Here is a 15,829-nt window from a genome sequence, read left to right as displayed (position 1 = left end):
ATGAGCATCCACTTCCTGGTCAATTATCAGTATAGCAAGACATGTAACTGATTGGAGTTTTATTTTTTAAATTATCAATTTTAGTTTATTTAATTATCGATTTTAGTTTTTTTGTTTATATTTTAAATATGAATGTGGAGAGGTATTTTTGGTATTTTTATGCCTCAATTTAATGCTAACTGGCCAAGAAATGGGTTCTCATTCTGCACTAAATTTTTATAGGAAGGTGATCACTCACTATAAAGTTTAAAATATATTTTTTTTTTCTTTGTAAGTATTTGTTCAGGCTGTTTATATGTAATCATAAAAACAGGTAAAATTTGATTTGGAAAATAAAGATTTATCAATTTTACTTTGTAAAATTATTAGAGGATTTTTTTTGCACTTTTTTTTTTGGGGGGGGGGGGCTTTTTGATTTGGAAATTAATTACTACTTGACAAAAAGTAATCATTTCAACCATGATTGAAAGTACACGTGTTTGGCTAAGTAAAAGTGATGATTATGAAGGCTAACATCTTCACCGATTTTACGGTAACCTAACCTTAAATTAACTTGTAATTTGCCAAGTCAATTTAGTTTGGTTTGTATTGTGTAGAAGCATTGGAAATTGATTCAGCTTTCTCCAGAAAGTCAAAACTACTTCTGTCAGAACGACAAATTTCTGGATACCTGCTCCTAAAATGCACAAAAAAATTTGTCCCCCCCTTCCCAACCCACATCCACACACAGTGACCCTTGATCAATGCGAAGACACGTGTTCTGCTAGTATAAAATAAAATAATTTTAAGCTAGAAAGAATAAGTTTTAACGAAAATGAGGATAAAATGAGAAACTACAATTTAATTAAGATTTGTTTAAAGAATAACATTGTTACCTAATGTTAAAATCAGATTAAGAAATTGGGATTATTAAAAAAAAAATCTTTTAAAGTGTTTCTTGATGCAACGGGTTTCAGGATTATAAGAAGTAAATAACCATTTTAAATATTTTTAGTATGGGTGGTATTAAATATTGTACTTATAAATATGGCTAAACAGAATCAATGAAATCCATTATCATTGTTGTTGGTTTTGTTGTAACAACAACAAAAGAACAATAGTCTAAAGTGAATACTCACTTGACTTGAGGATATTGGAGCAGTGAGGAAGTTCATCTTACTATTTTACTTGTTGCCTCACTTTAAAATGTTTGCTGTCAATGTGAAACAGGAGAGATAGCCTAAGTGTTTGAAGATGTGTCTACATGAGTGTATGACATAGATGTACTGAGCTTAGAGGAGGGCAGTGGTAGTTAAGGCAGAAAGAGATGGTGAGAGAGAGAAACGAAGACAGTATGGGAAGAGGAGAGAGGTCTCGAATATGAGTCACACGTGTACATGTCCATATTAACATGTGTATGCGTGAGTGTATGTGTACATGCCTCCTGCCATGGTAGAGACATGCACCGACACGGTTGTGCTAACAGCAATGATCCTCCCAGTAGCTGGTCCACAAATATTGGCTAACATTGTCAAACACAGGAGAGCAGAAGCCAGTAGGTCCCCTAGGCATGCACACATGTCCCTCTCCCAAAACCTTTAAAGGATTGTACCTAAAGCCATGTACACCGCCCAATCCCATGCAAAAAATCAAACATAAATAAGCCTCCTCCTTCTCTTACTCAGGCATTAATTGGTAGTAATGCAACACATCCTACCAAAATAATATTAAAATTTAAATATATGACATGATGAATATTAAGATTTATCCAAGTTGTAATAGATTATTATTAATCCATTATTTTCAAAACCTCATTTCATCTTGGAATTTTTAAAAATACCAGACATTTACTAAAGTAAAAACAATCTATATATTACTAAAATTTTGATGTTTTTGTTATCTTGCATGTCACTGTGCACACGTTTCATCTGAATATGAGTTTTTTAAACGATTGGAGGCAGAGCGAATGATGTAAATGGGAAAAGAAATGGTAAGAGGAATGGAATAGAGAGAGAGAGAGAGAGAGACTTTGTCGTCTTGTTGTATGACCCTTTTAGGGTTATATATGCTGAATCCAGTGATTTTGGGAAAAGATTTTATACTTCAAATTCTTTATATTTTCAAATATTTATTTATGGTGATTGGTTTGGTTGTTTTGTAGAAGAAAATTGTGGTTTTTGTTTTGGGCTTTGCAGAACATGATTGAGTTTTGCAAAGAGAAATAAAAAAAAACAAAAAACAGTATAAATGTTTGGTGCATTTAGGTGAGGAAGTGTCTTCAGACAGTCTGATCTGGTAGCACCATAGAGAGAGAGAAAGATAGAGGGGAGTCTATAATGACATCAGATGAAATATATATATATTTGAAAATGGTCTTTCTCCCCTCCCTCTATCATCTTTTACATTATTCCATTTCTTTCATCATATCTCTTCTCATTTGGGGATTATTCTCATTTCATCAGGCAGAATTGGGTAGAAATGTTAATTTTGTTAATCTTAATTATTATCACTTGTAGTAAGAATTGAATCTTTAGCCTTCAGAAGACTGTCATTTAGAACTGATTATTTACCAACGCTTTTACCTGTTATGTAGATCAAATAAATAAGGGTTCAGTTCTAAATGCCACACAGGTTTCTAGTTACAACTAGAAGGCTCCTAAGTCCAAGAATATGTACCTGAAGAAGGTCGGAGACTACAGCTGTGAAACGTTGTAACAATCAAGATGAGAATAATAATTGAAATAATCCAAATTATCAATTCTCATCTAAAAATGTTCTGAAACATTATCTCTAAGATTTGGCAAGAAAAATATGTGAAGCAATGTAAAGATGCTTAACATGACAATATAGAAATCCTATTGACTGAATAAACACAGATATTGAGGGAAAGGAGAGAGAAAAAAATAAAGAAACAGAATATTTATTTCTATTGGATCTGGGGTTAGAAGAGTACTGAACTCTTAACCCCAAAAGAATGAACAGACATGTTTATCAACGATTGAGCAATGAAAGAGGAAGCATGGAAGCATAGGCTTCTATAATGATGTTTATCCGTGTAGGTCTGCATGCACATATGCACCTCTATTCATGCATAACAGCAGGAATCTGCTGTTGATGCCTGCATATATCAAAGTAACAAAAAGAAAAGAAACAAATTGCTTAACACTCACGCATCATCACAAGGAATTGGAATTTAGATGAAAAGTTATGTTGATTTTTGAATAAGATCATGCACAGAAATAAACCAAAGTCAAATAAAAACCCAAAAAGAAGATTAGACTGAGTATACAGGATTTGAGAAATTTCTGCTTTACCAATAGTTCAAGGAAACGAAATAAAATTAAATAAGAAAAAAATATCAATAGTTTTAATGTTTACTTTATCATGAAAGGGTCGTTTTCCAAAACAGTCAACAATGTTTTTTTGTTTGGGAAGTTTTGAAATGATTAAGAATTTTTAATACTACTATTCTAATTTTGGTTTTTATAATCATAGTGTTTTAGTCTGCATAAAATGGTCAATCTACATCCCATGTATTAAGGGTTCAAATTTGAAATTTAGTACAAATCTCCAAGCTCAAAAGGATACAACTGAAAGTGGTTGAAACATTGTGAATATTGCCTCCAATAAATAGTTCAAATAACACAAATAATAAAACTTACTTTCAAACATTTTCAAAATGTATGTTTCTTGGAATTGCAAAAAAATATAAAAACTCTTTCAAAATTAGTCTATTTCTGTATTATTTTTTTTTAGATAAAAGTTATAACTATTTGTGTTTATTCTTTGAAATATTATCGCCATTACTACAAATATTTTTTCGACAGATGTGTTATCCGATCTTTTTCAAATGTATTGTTCATTTATAGTGATGTTTTTCTTTCATTCTAATATGACTGGTTCATCATTTGTGTATTATGTAAACTTAAATCTCATGAAGGAGTTATTTTGGCATTAATTTTGTGATTCATGAATAGATATGACATAATTATATACAAATTGACATGAATATTCTTATATACGTTTGCATTTAAACGTTTTGATTTTTTTTATCCTTATCGTGTTATTTTTTTATTAACAGTTCTTATACTGAATATATTTCTACTTATATACAAAAGGCACTTGGTGTATGTGTGTGTGTTCGTTCTTTATGAACTCCAAAACGGATGGGACAATTTTTATGAAATTTCGCATGAATATACTTTATGTGTCTAGGAGTGTTCTTAGATAGATTTTGTACAGGAATGCCTCTGGTACTTATCGAAATTTGTTAATCAATAATCAAAAAAATCTGATTAAAGAAAGAACAGTCCGATTTTGAACAAAATTAACACCTTATAAATTATAAGACCATTTCAAAAATTTTATTACTGCATAAATATAAGTATAAAATCAACAGTAGAATCTTTAATAAGACAGGAGTGTATTTAAAATTAATGTTTCTATTTAGAACACAACTGAACCATGATACTTGACTTTTGCATTTTAAACTTTAATTGAAGTCATTAAAAATAATTTTATAAAACTAAGAGTATGGTCTCTACAGTGTAATGTAGATTACAATGTATTATGAGCGAAGTCACTGTAGGAAGGCAGGTGAAGTTTCCTCCCAGTTCCTAACTATAGCAGGCAATTAATCCTGATTGAAAAATGGGCAATTTCACCGATTTTGGTGACAATAAAAGTATAGTGTGAAATATTCGTTGATCCTCATTCAATTCTGGGTAATGTGTGGTCTTCTTGCTAGTTGTCTACTTTTTAACTCTTTTTCATTTGAACTCTATATATTTTTTTAAAAAGATTTCATATGCCTCTCTGCACAAGAATTATTATTTCCATGGATTGGATTTTACTCCCGCATTTCACTATAGGATTTTTCTACACAGACTTTTCATTTCTTCTCTAAGCCTAGATATTTCTTAAAGAGATTCTAAAGGATGTAACTCTGTTTTGACTCACTAATCGCCCCACCTATTGCAAACTTTTGAATATCATTGGATATTTACAACCATACATATTGAACTTTGCCGAGTATTTCCTTTCATTTTATCTATAAACTTATACTTTTCTTTCAATTTTTTTTCTCTAATGTTTTCAAAAAATTAGCTAACCACCAATAATAGATACTTATCTATACTTACTTGTTGCTAACTTTTTTCCTCTGAGGAGAAGAGCATTTCTTTGATACTCCATGGAATAAGAAACCTTTCACCTTTATTTCGTATTCCTTGTTTTGAATAAAATATTGTAAATTTAATTCTACAATATCTTGACTTTTTTCTAACTGTCCCAAAATGAATAAAATAGATCCCTGCAATTGAACAGATTTGCATCACTTTTATGTCACCCTACAAAAATTAATCTCATGATATAATCATACTGAACCTTATATATAGAATCCATATTTTAATTTTGATCAAAATTCATTACATGATTTTGATTGTAGAAAATGTCTAAAATTTAAAGTTTAAGCATATAAGGTTCTAAAGAAGAAATTGAAATGCATGGAATATGGCTTAATTGAAATCTAATGACTTTGGATCGAATTTAATACCATTTGAAATATTTGAATTTTCAAATGAAAGGTTATGTCTATATTGTGCCCCCTAAATGTTCTTTAAAATATTACAAAAAAAAAAAAAAAAATGAAATTTGGAAAATATTGATTAATGTTTAAGATATATGGTTACAATTTCATCAAAATTGGAGTTATCCAAACTTTCATAAACAGTTCTCACTTACTCTTTGCATAATACTAAATCGTTTGTGAAACACAATACCATGGAGCTGCTCCCGGTTGACTATGATGTGGTCGTTTTCAAGTCCAACATGATCAGATTCTTGAAAAGCCCTTATCTAAAATAAATAATCAAATTTCCATTACAGTACCTATTAACGCTTATCCTTGAGTGTCCTCTAAGCTTTGATGAGTGGTGACTATGAGAAGTAAAAAAAAAAAACATATACTTACTCGTAGCAGCTGTATTTCAAATGCATAATGATTGCTTGATTAGTTTAGAAGTGAATATATATATATATATATATATATATATATATATATATATATATATATATATATAAACAAATACTTTATATCAATAGACACATGCACATACACATATTTATATCATAGATACATATACACTTTATATCAATAGACACAAGAAAACAAACCTGTCAACATGGAAACAGGGCCAAATTAAGCAAATATTAAACATATCAAGGGCTCAATATCCTATAAGAAAGAGCTATAAGATAATAAATAATATTAAACTGTATTTAGCTTAAAACTTTACTACAATTTCACAGTATTGTTGATCACCAGAAATGTCCCTGACTGACATCAGTCAAAATTGATTGCACTTCTAATGATCAGTGATAGATACCATGAATCTGCAGTAAAGTGTTAAGCTAAATACATTTAATTTTTATTTATAACTAGCGTTGCCTGGGTGTTTGTAGGTGTGTGTTAAGCAAAAAAAAAAAAAAAAAAAGGCGTAGTAGGCAGGCAGGCTCGAACCCGTGATACAAAGACAGAAAAGAAAGTGGAGGTGTGTGTAAGGGTGTTGGTTGAGCAAAAAAAAAAAAAAAAAAAAAAATGATAGTAGGCAGGCTCGAATCCGTACCATGAAGCAGGAAAAGAAAGTGAAAAAAAAAAACAAAAAAAACATGATGCATTAGCTGTTGTGCCCATCGCCAAACTAGAAGTGACGTAGGTTTAAATTAAAGCTAGACAACCGAAAAGAGGCGATTACTTTCGAAAATATCAGCTAAAAAAGTGACCCCCTTCCTGTAGAAAAGTGCCGAGTTGAGGGTAAAGGAATTAATGTTTTTGGCCAATTTTTCGATATTTGTCGTCCGAAGAGTCAAGTTTCAAAATGATACCTATATTTTGAAAATCTGTCGCTTCTGTCGAAAGTGAGACAAACAAACATACATACATACATACATTTAAACAGACGGGTGAGATTCATAATATAGATTATTATATGTTCACAGTCCCTACCGTGCGTTTTCTGGAATTTATTTTCTATCTAATTTTTTTTTTTGTTATAGCATAATATCTTTCATATTCTGTGTTAGTAAACAGAGTTTAATTTTGTGTGGTTGCCTTTCAGCTGTTGTCATAAGTCCTTACTTGATTTTACTTGACTAATGTTGTCAACAACAACAAAAAAAGAAAAAACGTCATCAAATAATTAAAGTGATTAAAATAGGATGTAACTAAAAAAAAAAACAACAACCCTAAAAAGCATCTATAAGAATAATGTTTATTAAAACATTGTGAGTTACCAAATGTTTAATTAAAAAGAAAGAAATATTTTTTTTGTCTAACAAGTTTTTGATGGATAATTTGCCATTTTTTACACTGGAAAATCGGAACTTTGGCTTGGGTTTTATGCATACATAGCAATAATGATTTGTAAAAGCGCCTATAATAATAAAGGAATCTCAAAAATGAAAATAATTCATGTTTTTAACTAATTTAGAATGACTATAAATTTATGTTTTACCTGTTGTAATGCATAACAAGGTGTTACCCAAGTACTACTGGTGCAGTGAAAAAGAAGTGTAACCTAATTAACATGCACTGTCTATCTTTTGCTCTCCGTCCAGAATGTTACCATCAACCATTAGTAGTAGTTTTAGGATAAAACTGTGTTTATATTCGGAACATGGAACATTGGCTCTCTCTCTCTATCTTTCTAGTCTGTGTCTCTCAGTGTCTTAAAACAAATTCAAAGAATGACATTTAATAACACTTAACACTATCTTACATTTTACGCGTGTTTTAGCACGCATATAATATTAAAGTTAACAAACCAAATTTCAACAATCAGTATAAAATGAAGTCTTTATTATTAATTTAGCACTCATGAATAAATAAAAGTGACTACTCTCATCCCCATATAATGATTTAATAAATGACAAACTTACAAGTTATAAGTGATATTAGAATTCTAAATTTTCAAGTCATTCTATGCAATGTATGTACGTGTAAGAATAATGTTTTTACCGTTGAATATCTTTAATTTTAAGAAACTTTTGAGTTGTAAGCCATTTTAATTTTTAGAAAAAAAGAGATTTTCCAAACAAAATGGCAGTATCCAGAGAAACTTTGATTTGTAAAAGCTTGCAGGCGAAGAGCAAAGTTCCTTCCCATGTAACAATGAGAAGTTATGTGCAGGAATTCTAAACGCAATGTTTTATAGAGTGATTCCGGTTTCTGATTGGTCTTTACCCGAGCATAGTTCTATTTGATTAGTCAATTCTTATCACTCCTGTCTATAAACAAAACTTTGCAATTTTTTGTAATCATACCCTTTATATACCTAAATATTGTAACATAAACTTAATGTAAAAAGATCAATTAATAAATTTAAATCAAAGAATTAGCAATGAACCGTTTAAAACAACTTATAAGTCATAAGCATTAATTATAGAAAATTTGATAGATTGTCATTATACTAATGTGCACTCATAGTGTTTGTAACTGGTGATGCAAAAATAATGTATCTTACTAAATAAATTATACTGGTGTAATAGGTGATGGTGGTAGTATATGTTATTAAAAATCTACCAAGTTTATCTTAAAAAATAAAAGATTAATCTGGACTACATTATGAAATTAATGTAACTGGAAAAGGATTTTTTAAATCAAAACATCAACCAATGTGTGGTGAAAATAATTGGCAAAACAGATTTTTGTAACTTTTCATTAGAACACTATTCTAGACATGGAAAAATCTCACTTTACTTTATATATAAAACTAGCAAGGCTACCGAACATTGTCTAGGATAAAAGTGTAGCATTTGTATTAAAATTTATATCGCTTTACTTCATTCTATCCGTCTCTAGTATTTCTTCCTCTGCCTTCTCCTCTCCTTTCTCCTCTGCCCAACCCATTCCTCTAACAGACATTTCTCCTTTTTATAGACTCTTTGTGAAATTGACATAATCGAAATAATTTATTAAAAATCAGAGTTACTTCTCTTTAGTTAGTACATGAAATGCCTGGAAAACCGAACCTTCCTCCAATTTAGGGTCAAAGAATGAATAATTTTTTCTAACTTTTAGATATTCATCTGGGGCAATGCCGATAAAGAATATATCAACTTTGTGGGTCTTAACTTTGTAGCTTTGGACTTTTAGCTGGACACACACACCTACCCTTTGTATACTAGATAGAAAATATACCTGCTTGACTGATGGTGTTTGAACAACCTAGAATAATATAGGCGGACTATTTACTATTTAACAGGAAAATATCACGGGATAAACATTATATAAATAAAGAAGGCCAGAGTTTACATTGGGAAAAACATTGAAAAAAGACAAATAATGCAAATAATATTTCCTTGTATTAATGACTTTGTATTCTGTTACATGTCACCAAAGACATTGTTTTCTTCAGGGATAAAAAATGTGATAATTATTGAAAACATAATTCCAATTCTTTGCCTTTCCTCTACATCAATTCATAAAAGTCAAGTTCTTTTTTTTATGATTACATTTTCACCCCAAACAAAGCACAGTGCCACTTTAATGTAGGGGCTACTATCAGGGACATAAGTTGCAGGGATACTATGTAGGAAGTTGAGTAGCAAGATGTCTGTTCACATTACACTTGAACTTTTGCATGTCAGTACAGTTGGGAAAGCAGGAACCCGGAAGAGAATTCCAGAGTCTAGCAGTTCTGGGAAAGAAACTATTAGAGTAGAAGGCTTTCTTACATCTATGGATCTTTATTGTGTAGAGGGTAAGACTTTGCTGCTTGTCGGGTTTGACTGGGGTATTTATGTCAAGGGGGTACAAGGGTTTGTAGTTTGTCAGAGCATCCACCATTAAAATACTAGTAAAACAAGCAGAGGATGCAACATTTCATCGGTGGGACAGAGGTTGAAGCCTCGATAACAGTTCAGGATCTATCAGGTTGGCGACTCTTTTTGAACTAGTAGACTAGTAGCAGATGACCCAGCTCAATTGTGACAACAATACTCCATACATGGGCAAATAGTGGCCTTATAAAGGTACAGGATACTTTTAGGTGGAAGTAACTTTCTAGCATGGTAGAGAGATCCCACCTTCTTTGCAGCAGCCTTGGCAATGCTTTCAATGTATCTGTTCCAACTTATGTTCCCTGTGAACCTTAAGCCGAGGAGTTTGAAAGAAGTACTTTCAGGTAATGTATCTTTAACCTAGCTATTGATGGTTGAGAAGGTTTCTTGTAATTATAGGAGGAAACAAGCTTAGTCTTGGCAGTATTGAATGTGACCATCCATTTTTTGTCCTCATTCCACTACAGAATGATGGTCTTCCTCTAGTGTTTCTGGCCTTGCCTTAGATATATGCTCATTTGTTCTCCCCTTGTGCCTGTTCTAGAGTGTGGTGTCATCAGCAAATATACCCATCTCAGAGACAATTTTATCAGGGAGGTCATTTATGAATATTAAGAATAATAAAAGTTAGAAGGATCGACCCTGAAGTACACTCACATTTATATCATATTGTTTAGATGTACGATCGTTGAGGACAACCTGGATTCTTCTTTTATTTAAAAAGGATTTAATTATCTTAATTCGTCCAGTGATACTGTATGATCTAGTTTTCCTAAGAAGACCATTGTATCATATCATGTCAAAAGCCTTAGATATATCTAGCCACCCCTACTTTGTTCAGAGTATGGTATATACATTCAGAGATTACAGTTAGGATATCTGCTGTAGAACAGACTTGCCTAAATCCATATTGTTGGTTGGTCAGAAGTTTAGCAACTGTTATGTGATGAACTAGAGCTTGATTTATTATGGACTCAAATATTTTGGCAAAAAGAGGGAGGAGGCTAATGGGGCGATAATTCAATGGGCCAGTTCTTTTGTCAGAATTCTTGTAAACTGGTACCACCGAAGCAGTTTTCCAGCAGGCTGGAAAGAAAGATTCATTAAGGCATTTATTGTAGTTTGTAGAGGACTGGTGCAACCTCAGCAGAACATTTTTTTAATAGTATAGCCAGAATGAGATCAGATCCACATGCTTTTGAGGTGTCTAGGTTTTTTATGATATCATGCACCTAAAAAGGGGTGATTTTCAGTATGATTTTCAGATCATCTAGTGTGGCGTCAGTTCACAAAGGAAAATCTGGGTCCAATGTAGAGTTTGTGGCAAACTGACTGGCAAGCATATCAGCCTTCTCGGTTGCCATGCAAACAACCTCATGATTGTTGAATAGTGGGGGAATTGTTGATTTCCCATTATTTACTACACTGTTGTAGATTTTCGAGAAATCACAAGTTCCTAATTTCTGTGCTTCAATGCATTTTCTGGTGGTTTCAGTGTATTCTCTCTTAGCTGTCGCTATTTCTTTCTTACAGTTACTTCTAGCTTCAATAAACTTTTGTCTGTTTATACTGAATTTATGTTGATAAATCTGCGGTATGCATGCTGCCTTTGAGCAATGGCAGCTGCACAAGTAGAAGTAAACCATTGAGGAGAGTGGGGTTTGCTATAGAACTTCCGCGTTGGAACATGAGCTTCAATTGCTGCTTTGAACAATTCAGTGATCCTATTTGCATACTGTTCTGCAGAAAGAGAAAAGATATTTCCCCATGGGGCACCTCTGATGAGATTCCTGATGGCTTCCTAGTCAGCCTTCTTATAATACTTTGTCATTTTGAGTAATGGCTTTTCAGCTTTGGGTCGAGAATTTAGGGTGATTTCTACCATTATCATAGCGTGATCAGCATTCATTCTATGGGCATTTGTTATACAATCATCGGGAATTGTGCTCAGAAATTGCTCTATAAGTGAGGCTTGTTGATCTTGCTAGTCTGTGAAATGTGTCAGAAATCTAACTGCCTGTTATAGGGAATGAGGTTTAGAGAAGCTATGTGTTATGCTACCAGCTGTGTCTGTGTAAGTAGAGAAACTAAACCAATTACTGTGGTGGACATTAACGTCACCAAATACATGTACTTGAACACTAGTATCAAGGGAGAGTGCTATATCTATGCTGTCAGAGACTTGGTTGATTAGAGAACAGTCCTGGGTTGAGGGAGAGCGGCAGAGAAAATATAAGAAGTGAACACTATGTTGCAGGTGAAGGTTGGTCGTCTGATTCTGGTTTTGATTCTCTAGTCAAGGGGAGGGTGTTTCAAATATAGACTCCAAGTTCATGCATATGTTTGTCTGAGTCCTTACGGCAAAATGAGAGATAACCAGGCATGTTAAAATGGTTAGAGGGGATGGAGGAGTGTAGATTAGTTTCACTTAATGCCAAGATATCCGGGGTGTTTGCTAAGAGAAATAATTCAACATCATCTGAATTAGTTCTAAGTCCGCGGATATTCATGAATGCAAGCCTCAAAGGAGGAGGCAAATTGGTTTTGTTTTAGTTTATGCCTGGTTTGATCATAATTTTTAATTAAATTGTCATTTTATTTTATTTAATAGTTTCAGTTTAAGGATGAGAGGTTCTGGATAAAGTGGTTGTGCAGAATACCAAACATCAACACAAGTAGACCATCAGCCAACTCCTCATCTACAGGATTGTGGCCTCAAGAAAGCCCACCGGAGATGAATGCAGGGTCCCTTTCCATGCGCAACATGGCACTACAACTATCCCACTATTATACAACTGATGATGGAGCAGCCGCTCTAAACGCTACCAAAAAGTTAGGGCTCCTGTACTATCAGCTGGAAACACCAGCCAGTAACTGTCAAACCGGTACCGTCGACCCGTCAGACAAAAATGAATCCAATCCAATTGCATTGGTATATATACACTCAAGCACCCCCAAAATGCCCAGTTTTAGGGGATGGGAATGTGGCGGAAGTGGGAAACGGCGTTCATTGCCCTAGTCAGGAAACAAGGTCAACCATTGGGTGTTTGTGTCAAGTCCCTGTGATCGCACCTCTGTGTCTGGCTAATAGGCAAAAAAGGAGTATGAAAGCCAGGCAACAGACAGAGCCTATCTACTCCTTAAGCAGTTTAGATTTGCAAACCAATAATTTGTTCGAGTCACCAGCTCTAGGAAGATCGTCAACCAGGATTGAAGAGGCCTCCCTCCCCTTTATTTGGTGCCAAAATGTATGAGGTCAATAGCACAGGTTTAGCTTCAAAGTTTTCCTTCTTTGATGCATGAACTCTGAATATTGGAGACGATAAGAAGGATAATAAAATGTATCTATTCAATATAGAATCTTGACAATCAGTCCAACAGCGACTTTGATTCAATCGACGTGAGATATGCTACTGTTCAGTTCTAGAAGTCCAAGGTTTTGTATTTTCTCTTTAAGAAGGGGTTAGTTTATTACTAATTGCCTAAGGAATACTACTGAGAAATGCTGACAGAGCTACTCAGGTACTTTTTTTTAGGCCAGAGTGCACTTCCTTTAGTGGCTTTTAAAATCTCTACCTGATGTTGTGTTAAACACCCTGGCAACAAGGTAAAAGATACAGTCTAAGTAAAATATGGGCAATATGGTTAACTCAAAATTAAAGAGAACATTATTCAGAGTTCAATTGGTTTTGTTAATTTATATATGTAACAGATGATAATTGTTTTTTTTTTTTTTCTTCACCCATTGCAGACCTAAAATCCATCTAAATCATAATCATACCCTGAGGATTGTTTTAAAATAAGATCGGTATTAATATGCCCCTCATTGTGTCATTCGTTGATTTTCAGTTTAAATATTATACCGTGACTTTTAGATCAAGAGTATTGAAGATAATTTTTTCTATTTAAACTGAACACAAGTAATTTTATTATCATTATTATTATCATTTAAGAATATGCTCCATGTTAAAATTCTGTAATTTGATTTATGGATCAATTTGATAGCAATAAAAGGTTTAGGTAAGGAAACAAAAACTTGAATACATACACACAACATTGCGTCTTTCTTTAATACATAAAAGTTATCTATCTTGCAAATTTTCAAAACTTGCTCCTAATGATAGGAATTTCATAAATTGGCTTTAAAGTTCAGTAAAATTTGGAAAACTCTGCATAGCTAGTAAACATAAAAAATAAATTGAATAAACCAAAGCAATAATCTACAACTTTCAATATTATTATTGATGTTGCATTTTTTCATTAGATTGATTTATAAAAACAAAACAAACAAACAAAAAAAAAACAAAACAAAACAAAACAGCAATTTTGTAAAATTACTCAGGAAGAAACATTTAGCATAAATGATTGGCATTGATTGTACTAATTCTTAAATCCAATGAAATATCAGGTTTCAAAGATGTAAAGGCTTAATTCCCTTCACTTCATATACTTATTTTATTTACCTCTTCAAAAGGTCATACAAGGTTAGGTGTTAAGTTGAAAAGCCGGTGCACTAGGATTAGCGAACTCTGACTTACAAAAATGCCCGAGTAGCCTCATTGACATTCCCTGGTAGGAACGTATCAGGCAATAAACTAATCTATTCTCAAAGAGAAGGTAAATCCTGGGAGGGTGAATTTCCTGAGACTGAACAGGACCATATCAGAGTCAGACAGCAACAAAGTCACTGTTGGACTGATTGTTGAGGACATATCTCAGACTGGTATGAAAAGAAATATATAAATACAATTTATTATAAATGTATATTACAGAAGAAAATTCAATAATGTGATATTCAATCTCTAATCTTTATCATTCAATCTCTAGTCTTTATTATGGCATAATTTTTTTTAATTCTTTTTTTTTTTTTTTATCATTTTCCGTTCAATGGATATAAAGAAAACAACCATCTCAAATTCACACTCAGGTGACTGCATTTACTATTGATTCAGATTTTAAATATTAATCAAGGTAAAGTAGGATATAAAAAAATCCAGAAACAAAAAAAGGTGACTACTTCCATCTTTATAAAACATGAGAAGAAAATAGTTAACTAGTAATATTTGACCTTAAAAATTTCAAATATGCACCAAATAGAATGGTTATCAAATTATCCCAAAGTCAGTAGGTATAGAGGAGTTGTATTCAGTAGCAAACAAAGGTACTAATCAATGCATTCGTTCCTAATGATTAACTGAGCTTAACTGAAGATGCTTCTACTTTTGGTCTGCTGGTCAAATAGAGAAACCCGTTAAAATCAATCGATCTATCAGCTGCAAGCTAGGTCACTGGGCTACCTATCTGCCATGACCATTTCAACATTTAAATTATCTATTACTGGTTATCTGGCAGTGAAGTGGGCCAATTCCTTATCTAACCAGATGTAAAGTGAAATCATGAGCTACTAAAAAGATATTTTGAATCAACACTGTAAAAGGAGATTAGTTTCCTTATGGGTTTTCTGTTTTTTTTCTTTTTAAGAGAGAAAGAGAGAGTGAGAAAATGTAAATATTAGGTAAATGAAATATAAATAACACAAAGAAGAAATCAGCAGATTTAAAATGCCATTTACTCTTTGAAGTGTGAAAAGGGCGCTTTGGTAAAAATATTCTTTACTTTTTCAAAGTTAAAAGCAGATTAAAATAGATATGGGAAATTAAAAGCAAACATTTTTAACTTTGTACTATTTGTAATTTTTTGGACTACTATTTTCATCTTCACAATACTTCTGCCAATGTAAACTTTAACCTTCTTCAAACTTGTGAACAGCAAATGTTGGAAACTTTATGTTGAACTCGAGAATCTGTTATGTAATTCTTAGTTATTATCACCTATAGTAAGGATTGGACCTTCAACTTCCAGAAGACTGTTGTCACTTAGAACTGATTGTTACCAGTTACATCATGGTTCCATGATCAGTTTCATTCCAGAGTTCAAATAGATGCACTGAAGAAAGTTGGAGGTTACATCAGATAAAACCTTATGAAAATAACTAAGATAAGAATAGTAG

General features: G+C 32.6%; 1 protein-coding gene and 1 long non-coding RNA gene across 16 annotated transcripts in view; one reads left to right on the top strand and one right to left on the bottom strand.

Annotated features, from left to right (window-relative positions):
* LOC145297628 (uncharacterized) overlaps positions 1-15,829 on the bottom strand; it is a 187,892-nt gene that overhangs the window by 108,850 nt on the left and 63,213 nt on the right. Inside the window, exon 1 of one of the 15 annotated variants that reach the window (XM_080143730.1) lies at positions 1,119-1,248. The exons of the other annotated variants lie outside the window; for them this stretch is intronic. The gene's annotated coding sequence lies outside the window, so the exon portion shown is untranslated. Of the gene's footprint in view, positions 1-1,118; positions 1,249-15,829 lie in introns of those variants that run through there. 15 annotated transcript variants of the gene reach the window in all.
* LOC145297629 (uncharacterized) overlaps positions 1-15,829 on the top strand; it is a 178,008-nt gene that overhangs the window by 157,058 nt on the left and 5,121 nt on the right. The gene's annotated exons all lie outside the window — the stretch shown is intronic.

This window comes from Euprymna scolopes, chromosome 18 (genome assembly GCF_053919585.1).
Source record: "Euprymna scolopes isolate OS-2025 chromosome 18, ASM5391958v1, whole genome shotgun sequence".
NCBI classification, from domain to species: Eukaryota; Metazoa; Mollusca; class Cephalopoda; order Sepiida; family Sepiolidae; genus Euprymna; species Euprymna scolopes.
This window is presented reverse-complemented; position numbering and strand designations above follow the sequence as displayed.